At 41.3% G+C, this 10,147-nt stretch overlaps 1 protein-coding gene and 1 long non-coding RNA gene across 3 annotated transcripts in view; one reads left to right on the forward strand and one right to left on the reverse strand.

The window, feature by feature from the left end:
• The window catches only part of GKAP1 (G kinase anchoring protein 1), a 36,975-nt gene extending 36,126 nt beyond the window's left edge, over window positions 1-849 (reverse strand). Inside the window, exon 1 of one of the 2 annotated variants that reach the window (XM_073670918.1) lies at window positions 694-849. The gene's annotated coding sequence lies outside the window, so the exon portion shown is untranslated. Of the gene's footprint in view, window positions 1-657 lie in introns of both variants that reach the window. The other variant, XM_073670919.1, reaches the window with a different exon arrangement.
• LOC141253338 (uncharacterized) lies at window positions 847-7,564 on the forward strand. Its single transcript, XR_012314436.1, has 3 exons — window positions 847-995; window positions 3,488-3,553; window positions 7,327-7,564. It is a non-coding gene; the product is annotated as an uncharacterized lncRNA (long non-coding RNA).
• Window positions 7,565-10,147: the final 2,583 nt, after the last annotated feature.

Raw genomic sequence — 10,147 nt, forward strand, 5'->3', positions numbered from 1 at the left:
GTGCATAATTTTCGGGCGTGTGCGCTTACGGGAGGCGGACACTCAGATGTGGGATACTGCGTCTGCCTGTCCGCCTCCCGTAAGTATACACTCGGCTCTGCCGGCCCCATTACAGTCAATGGCCCCGTAGGTGCATATGTCCGGATCCCGTTTTGTGGGGGGTTCGGGTGTATGCTCCGCCGGGGCCAGCGCACGTGACCCTAGACGCAATGTGAAAGCACTCCTAGGGTTTATACACAGGGCAGATACACTGCCGGCTGCATATTAAAGTAACAGCGGAGAATTTACTAAAACCTCATCCCCACACTGCAGAGGTGAAACGGGCAGGAGCTGCAGAACATCTCACTTCAGATTTGTATGGGCTAAAATCCGCAGCATGTAACGTGTGCAGACACTGCAGATCCGTGCACGGTAACGTCTGCACGTGTGCTGTACCAGGGGACGGTGCCATCTGTACAGGGCAGCGACCCCACATTCCATCCAGGGGATGATCATGGTCACTGCAGTATGGCTAAAACAGGGGCCCGAGCAGGAAAACTGATCCTTTCCGAGACCCTGCCCATATATTCTGGTGGCGCTGCCCTTCTCTAGGCTCCGGAATTAGCAAGTGTCATGTAGTGGGGCCCAGGCCGCAGACAGTGCCCCGAGTGCACGTACCCCGTCCTCAGCCCTGTACCGACAGCCCGCTCTCACCTCAGGGACGGTTCTGCACTCAGCGATCAAGAAACTCCCCGCAAGGAAACTAAGACACCGTCCACACAGCTGCTCTCAGCGGCTGCACTCACTACGGAAGCCTGCTGGGGACAAAGCGTGAGGAGTGCGAACAGCTCCGCCCACTCCATATAGAGACGCTGCGAGCTGGCGTGAGAGAGCAGACTGTGCGGTGACGGGACGAGAGGGATGTGCTGCCCTGTGCTGCCCTGTGCTGCCCTGTGCTGCCCTGTGCTGCCCTGTGCTGCCCTGTGCTGCCCTGTGCACACGGATTCCGTATACTGGTATATAATATGATAGGCTGTGCCGGCATAGAACTTGTGGGGCTATAGTGCTATATACTATACGGAGATATACCACTATATACTATACGGAGATATACTGCTATATATTATACGTGTTTGGTTAGTATAACTCTTACTTAATGGTGTTGTGGCCTTTCAGAATAGGTATGTATATACTGACAGACCATGTGACACTTAGATTGTACACAGGTGGGCTTCCTTTCACTAAGCATGTGACTTATGAAGGTAATTGCTTGCACCAGAAATTTTTAGGGGCTTCATAGCAAAAGGAGTGAATACATAAGCACATGCCAATTTTTAATTATTTGATCCTATAAATGTAATTTATGCCTATATTTTTCTCACTTCACCAACTTGGACTATTCAGTGCTAACACACAAATCGGATTCCAAAAACACCACCATAGACGCCCATCGCAACTCCCTCATGACTGTCATATATTGCAATATTCTTTGCTTGCAGTATATAGAACAAGCAGATGATTATAGGATCAAGTCCCCTAAGAAGTCTAAAAAAAAAGTTGTAAAAAGTATAAAGGAAAAAAAAAATTTGAATCACTCAATTTATGTCTGAAAAAAATAAAAAATATATATAAAAAAATTAGGGTATCACTGCATCCTTAAGACCTTAAATATAAAATTATTTAACACGAAATGTAAATTCCGTAAGACAAAAAATATTGAGATTCCAGAACTACCATTTTTTTGGGATGTTGCATCTCTGCAAAAAGAAAAAAATCCCATAGAAAATTATCAAGATATCACAAATACTCTAAAATCAAGTCAATTAAAACAGCAGTTATCCTGTAAAAAAAAAAAAAAAAAAAAAAAATGGCCCTCACACAGCTTCATCCATGGAAAAATTTAAGTCTGAGAAAACGACGGCACAAAAATTATTTTATTTTACAAATTTCTGAATTTTATTTCACCACTAAAATAAAAAAACTTGACTAGTTTGGTATCGCAGTAATCTTACTGACCTAGGCAGTCGTGTTGCCAGGACATTTTTGCCATAAAACAAAACAATGGAGGAACTATAAGTCGCCCCATAAAAAAAAAAAAAAAAACAAGCCCTCATACAGTCATTCAGCTATGTGGGCAGAAAATAAAAAAAAGTTGTGATTTTTGGAAGGGGAGTAGAAAAAAAAAAAAATGTAAAAATGACATTTGTCTGCAATGTGAAAGGGTTTATAACAAATGACACATTGCAATGTATGGACGATACATGACCTAGTACTTTCAGCTTCTAAGAGGGGGCAATGGGCATATAACTGATGAGCTCTGTGCTGTAAATACCATATCAGATAATGTGTAGTGATAAGTGTGCATGTTATTTGTGGAGACTGTAACGTTAATAAATCTCACATCTCTTCTTCATAAAGAGCGATCAGCTCTCTCTTCCTCTTCCTGCTCATTTACCCTCTTCTTTACCCGAGTTATAGAGAAGGGAATATCACCATGAACATCTTACAGAGATAATACAGAGTCCTGTAGAAAGATGATCTTGTACTATGAGAGCTGGGCTACCATTATATCAGGGGCATAGCCATAGGCAATACAAATGGCTGCTGTCACAGCCCGGCCCGGGTGCCTAAGGGAGCCCAATAGCCACATGAAATGGCACTTCCATTAGAGATGGCACATGGTGTATGAGGGCCCGTCTACAGATGTTATTGTGGCCCATGGGCTTTGTACCATATATATTTCTCTAGAAATAAACAACTAACCCCCGAGTATAATCTTTGGGGCCGATTCATTAAGATTGGCGTTGTGTCTGTCAGTGTTAATGAAGGACTCTATGGAGCACAATGCACCGAATCCATTAGGATGCACATGCCACGTAATGTATTCAGCACATCTTTTCAGTGGAGGGTACATTCATACGCCTCGGCAAAAATGGTACTCCAGAAGTAGCATTTTTTGCGTAAGAAATTACAGTATTGTTGCCGAACTTGATGGGTGGCCGCAGCCACACTTCGTCCCACCCTGGCTACTCCCCAGGACAGAGCAGCTTCAAACTGGTGTGAAAACACCAAAAGTTGCAGAATTTTTGTGCAATTTTGCATTGTCAAACTTTTTTGTGACTTTTCAACATTTTTGGCTGAAAACACTTTGATAAGTCGCCCCTTTGTGTTTCTCTATCAAGTATAAATCCATTTTCAGTAATTAAGTGATATAATAAAAGTGCTATAATTGTATTTGTTATGGAAGGAAAAAGGGAGCTACGTTTTCTCCCTAATAAGCGGAACTATGGATATTCTCCGGAAAATAGAAATAATCTGAAGGTAATTAACCTTAGCTTACATTCCTTCTCTCATATGGATATATCTCTTTTGAATAGAGGCTTGATGTTTTGTCCTACAGCCCAATTTGATAGATTTACGGCAATTAAAGATCTCCATTTATTTGCTAGGAAATTACTGTTCAAACGATATTTCCATGATGAGACCACTTTCCGCTTATTCCCTACAGAGACGGAACAGGAGGCGTTAGCCGACCTGGAAGAATTGGCGGAGGAACATCGCAATCCAATGGGGGGTAAGGTACCTCCTTCTATTAAAGCCCGATCCCAAAAATTTCCACCTTTATCTACCTGCCCAACTATTGACATATTTGTCAAAATGGTGAGTAGGGATTTTGAAAAAATCCCCAGATATCCATCACTGGATAACCTTACTAGAGAGGAGAGACATTGTCTCCAACGATTATGAAATATAACAGATGTGGTATTTAAGACAGCAGATAAGGGTGGGAATGTGGTGATCTGGCCTAAACAAATGTATCAAACGGAGGCATTTCGCCAACTAAAGGATATAAATTGTTACAAAAAAATGACCTTCAATCCTTTAAGGAATTTTCAGACTGAGTTGTGTTCCATTTTACAAACAGCAAGGGACAATGGTGAAATTTCTAAAGAGCTACACTCAGCATTGCAGGTCAGTGAACCCTCCATTCCCACCCTTTATCTTCTACCGAAGATACATAAGAACAAGCAAGTACCACCTGGTAGACCGATTATTTCGGGGAGAGGCAACTATCAATGTCAATCGCTTTATTGATTCTGAATTACAACCTCTTGTTGAACTGCTGCCATTCTTCACGAAGGATACAGTACAGACCAAAAGTTTGGACACACCTTCTCATATGAAGATTTTTCTGTATTTTCATGACTATGAAAATTGTACATTCACACTGAAGGCATCAAAACTATGAATTAACACATGTGGAATTATAGACTTAACAAAAAGTGTGAAGCAACTGAAAATATGTCTTATATTCTAGGTTCTGCAAAGTAGCCACCTTTTGCTTTGATGACTGCTTTGCACACTCTTGGCATTCTCTTGATGCGCTTCAGGAGGTAGTCACCGGAAATGGTCTTCCAACAGTCTTGAAGGAGTTCCCAGAGATGCTTAGCACTTGTTGGCCCTTTTGTCTTCACTCTGCGGTCCAGCTCACCCCAAACCATCTCGATTGGGTTCAGGTCTGGTGACTGTGGAGGCCAGGTCATCTGGCGTAGCACCCCATCACTCTCTCTCTTGGTCAAATAGCCCTTACACAGCCTGGAGGTGTGTTTGGGGTCATTGTCCTGTTGAAAAATAAATGATGGCCCAACTAAACGCAAACCGGATGGAATAGCATGCCGCTGCAAGATGCTGTGGTAGCCATGCTGGTTCAGTATGCCTTCAATTTTGAATAAATCCCCAACAGTGTCACCAGAAAAGCACCCCCACACCATCACACCTCCTCCTCCATGCTTCACTGTGGGAATCAGGCATGTAGAGTCCATCCGTTCACCTTTTCTGCATCACACAAAGACACGGTGGTTGGAATCAAAGATCTCAAATTTGGACTCATCAGACCAAAGCACAGATTTCCACTGGTCTAATGTCCATTCCTTGTGTTCTTTAGCCCAAACAAGTCTCTTCTGCTTGTTGCCTGTCCTTAGCAGTGGTTTCCTAGCTGCTATTTTACCATGAAGGCCTGTTGCACAAAGTTTCCTCTTAACAGTTGTTGAAGAGATGTGTCTGCTGCTAGAACTCTGTGTGCCATTGACCTGGTCTCTAATCTGAGCTGCTGTTAACCTGTGATTTCTGAGGCTGGTGACTTGGATAAACTTATCCTCAGAAGTAGAGGTGACTCTTGGTCTTCCTTTCCTGGGGCGGTCCTCATGTGAGCCAGTTTCTTTGTAGCGCTTGATGGTTTTTGCAACTGCACTTGGGGACACTTTCAAAGTTTGCCTAATTTTTTGGATTGACTGACCTTCATTTCTTAAAGTAATGATGGCCACTCGTTTTTCTTTACTTAGCTGCTTTTTTCTTGCCATAATACAAATTCTAACAGTCTATCCAGTAGGACTATCAGCTGTGTATCCACCAGACTTCTGCACAACACAACTGATGGTCCCAACCCCATGTATAAGGCAAGGAATCCCACTTATTAAACCTGACAGGGCACACCTGTGAAGTGAAAACCATTTCCGGTGACTACCTCTTGAAGCTCATCAAGAGAATGCCAAGAGTGTGCAAAGCAGTCATCAAAGCAAAAGGTGGCTACTTTGAAGAACCTAGAATATAAGACATATTTTCAGTTGTTTCACACTTTTTTGTTAAGTATATAATTCCACATGTGTTAATTAATAGTTTTGATGCCTTCAGTGTGAATGTACAATTTTCATAGTCATGAAAATACAGAAAAATCTTCATATGAGAAGGTGTGTCCAAACTTTTGGTCTGTACTGTACATCGGAATTCTTGAAGAAAATTGATGGGCTCCACATCGATGGAGACACATTGTTAGTCACATGCGATGTGGAGTCCTTATATACGAATATTAGGCATGATGATGGAGTACAGGCAACACAATTTTTTCTGCAATCTTCATCTACAACACCGATTATGAGCAATTGTATTGTTCAGTTGCTACAGTTCACACTATCGCACAATTTCTTTTTATTTAAGGGATCCTTCTACCTACAGCTCCAGGGTACCGCCATGGGCGCATCTTTTGCGCCGGCCTATGCCAACTTATTCCTGGGGCTGTGGGAGAGGGATCTCTTCTTATTTGATTCCTGTTCCTCAATGGACCGCGTCCTCTTTTGGACGCGGTACATTGATGATATTTTTTTGATTTGGCAGGGGTCTATTGATGAGTTACATTTATTTATGGATAATTTAAACAGGAACCAGTCTAACATCCATCTCACACATCAATATGACGTGAACTGTATCAATTTCTGTAAGAATCTATAGAGATGCCCACAACTGCCTACAAACCTCCTTATTTCGGAAGGATACAGCGGTCAATTCGTTGCTGTTAGCTTCCTCAGCACACCCTCCCGCAATAGTGAGATCTATTCCTATCGGCCAATTTCTCCATTTGCGGAGAATCTGCGCTGATGACGCGGATTTTCTTCAGCAAGCTGAAAATCTAAGGATGAGGTTCTTAGAAAGAGGATATAGCCGGAGATCCCTAAAAAGGGCTCTTAATAGAGCAAAGCATACCCCGAGACATATAGCATTGTATACAACAAAGACAGAGACAGTGGATAAAACTGTGAGGTTTATCACACAGCACCATGGCCAAACTAATTTGATGCGCCATTTCTTGGAGAAGTCCTGGCCTATCCTTCAATCTGATCTGATACTTGTGAACTATCTAAGCCCAAAACCTAATATTACATTCCGCCGGTCCCGTAATCTACGTGATGAACTAGTGAGAAGTCACTATATTAATGAACCAACATCTTTCCTTTCTAAATCGACCTTACTGAAAGGTTGTAGACCGTGCGGTAAATGCGTGGCTTGTCCGAATGTGGATAGAGCCTACACATTTCAGAGCTCGGATGGACAACGTGTATTTAATATCAAACAGCATATTACATGTACCACAACTGCAGTTATCTATTATGCAACTTGTCCATGCTCTCTGATTTATGTGGGGCTAACAACTCGACAATTGAAAGTTCGCATCCGTGAACATGTCCTGGGGATCTTGGCCGCAAAGGAAATTCATGATCCATTTACTTTGAAAACTTTGCCGAGACATTTCAAATTAATACATGGATATTATGCCACTTTACTGCGAATAATTGGGATTGATAGTATACCACCAAACATCAGGGGCGGTAAAGTTAGGAAATCTCTTGCCCAATTAGAGACAAGATGGATTTGGACACTAAAGACTGTCCCTTTGGACTTAATGAAAACATTAGCTATGTCCCATTCATGTGAGCCAATAATTGTTTTTTTAGATATATAGTGGTTTTATCAGTTTTTGTTTTTATTTGATTTTAACATTTTTGTATTTTTTAGTCATTTTTAGTGTGGCTTTCCCATGAATGTACCGGACCCTGGTTTTCATCGCCCTTTTATACCATCATCACCAGATACGGAGGATGTCCTTTGCCTTCCCCTTTCCCTTCCCCCTTCCCCTCCTCCCCCTTCTTCTTTTCCATCTTTTCCTCCCTTCCTTTTCCTGTGTCTGCATTTTACACAGTCCCCGGATTTTGGACCTCTATATTGTGACTTAGTCACTCTTATCTTCACATTGTTTGTCATTTATTTATTTATTTATTGATTTATTTATATTTTCTCAATTACTATGTATTGAATTTCATATTTATATGCATCTTTTATGTTGTATTTATTTATGATTGATTTATATTGAATTGATATACATATTTACATATACATGTATTTAGATGTTGATGTGGGTATTATATTTCATTTGTGACTTTATTATTTATATATATTTTATACCTATTTAAATATTTTTAATACGTCACTAATTATGTTATATTTTAGGTTAATGATTATGTTTGAACCGTATTGTTATTACGACTTATTAATATCATCATTATCTATTCTATTTTTAACCAGTTGATATAACATGATATATTATTAATGTATATTGGTATTTATGTAAATTATTATGTATGTCAAGGTGATTTTGTTTTTCTGATGAATTATTAATATAATGTGTATTATTTATTGTATTGCTATTCATCAGTATTTATTATTCTTATTGAGTATTACGGATTTATTTTGTTACTTCTATATATAAAAATATGAATGCCAATGTGTTTTTTTCTACATTGGGACACATGGTTCTATATATATTTTTCTACCCCTGCACATTTCTTCACATATTTTTCACATAGTTATATATTAATTATTAATCTTATGCCACACATATATTTTTCCATCACCTTTACTATGCAGGGTTTTTAGCCGATCTATGCATTCACTTACTTACCCGTTTCCTTTTTTCTTCTTTCCCTCACTTTTCCGTGTCTCTTTCTTCTTCTTTTTTTGTTTCCGTCCCCTGTTTTAGTTTCTTTCTCTTCCCCTTAGCTCTCCGTTTTTGTGTTCATTGACCTATTAGGAATAAATACACAGGGTTGTTTACAGTGCCCATGGTTACCGGTGGAGTGTCTGCGCATGCGGGGTCTGTGCTCCGGTGACTCCCTGGCTCCGTATCTCTATGCATCAGCTGACCCGGGTCACATGGTTCCCGATGTCAGCTGATGCATGACGCGGTGCCCGCGACTTCTGGTCCCTCCGGACGGCGCATGCGCTGTACGACAGATCCACCTGTTCCCATGTATCAAAGAATCGGTCATTGCTCTTTTCATCACTGTGGGCGGATACATATACTAATTTTATGGGCGGGCCGACGTCTTTGATTGGCCACGTTAGTACATTTAATCATATCAAGCTGTATGGTTACTACCCCCTGACGAAGGACGAATGTCCGAAACGCGCGTCGGGGCTTTACCACATGGTGCCTCTCACCTACTTGGACCAGTAATGCAGATATTAAACATTTGCCTCTTTGACATGGGTTTGAGATAGACTGCGATTATGTTTTGGACATTATTTCCCAGGCACTATCACCTAGACTCACTCAGATAGGAGGTGTACGTGTACATTTCCGCGGTAATTATTTAGCACCACATACAGTACAGACCAAAAGTTTGGACACGCCTTCTCATTTAAAGATTTTTCTGTATTTTCATTACTTTGAAAATTGTACATTCACACTGAAGGCATCAAAACTATGAATTAACACATGTGGAATTATATACTTAACAAAAAAGTGTGAAACAACTTAAAATATGTCTTATATTCTTGGTTCTTCAAAGTAGCCACCTTTTGCTTTGATGACTGCTTTGCACACTCTTGGCATTCTCTTGATGAGCTTCAAGAGGTAGTCACCGGAAATGGTTTTCACTTCACAGGTGTTCCCTGTCAGGTTTAATAAGTGGGATTTCTTGCCTTATAAATGGGGTTGGGACCATCAGTTGTGTTGTGCAGAAGTCAGGTGGATACACAGCTGATAGTCCTACTGAATAGACTGTTAGAATTTGTATTGTGGCAAGAAAAAAGCAGCTAAGTAAAGAAAAATGAGTGGCCATCATTACTTTAAGAAATGAAGGTCAGTCAGTCCGAAAAATTGGGCAAACTCTGAAAGTGTCCCCAAGTGCAGTTGCAAAAACCAAATAGCGCTACAAAGAAACTGGCTCACATGAGGACCGCCCCAGGAAAGGAAGACCAAGAGTCACCTCTGCTTCTGAGGATAAGTTTATCCGAGTCACCAGCCTCAGAATTCGCAGGTTAACAGCAGCTCAGATTAGAGACCAGGTCAATGCCACACAGAGTTCTAGCAGCAGACACATCTCTACAACAACTGTTAAGAGGAGACTTTGTGCAACAGGCCTTCATGGTAAAATAGCTGCTAGGAAACCACTGCTAAGGACAGGCAACAAGCAGAAGAGACTTGTTTGGGCTAAAGAACACAAGGAATGGACATTAGACCAGTGGAAATCTGTGCTTTGGTTGATGAGTCCAAATTTGAGATCTTTGGTTCCAACCACCGTGTCTTTGTGCGACTCAGAAAAGGTGAACGGATGGACTCTACATGCCTGGTTCCCACCGTGAAGCATGGAGGAGGAGGTGTGATGGTGTGGGGGTGCTTTGCTGGTGACACTGTTGGGGATTTATTCAAAAATGAAGGCATACTGAACCAGCATGGCTACCACAGCATCTTGCGGCGGCATGCTATTCCATCCGGTTTGCGTTTAGTTGGACCATCATTTATTTTTCAACAGGACAATGACCCCAAACACACCTC

Source organism: Phyllobates terribilis, unplaced genomic scaffold (assembly GCF_046119375.1).
Source record: "Phyllobates terribilis strain yellow unplaced genomic scaffold, ASM4611937v1 Scaffold_1__5_contigs__length_1240528914, whole genome shotgun sequence".
In the NCBI taxonomy this organism is placed as follows: Eukaryota; Metazoa; Chordata; class Amphibia; order Anura; family Dendrobatidae; genus Phyllobates; species Phyllobates terribilis.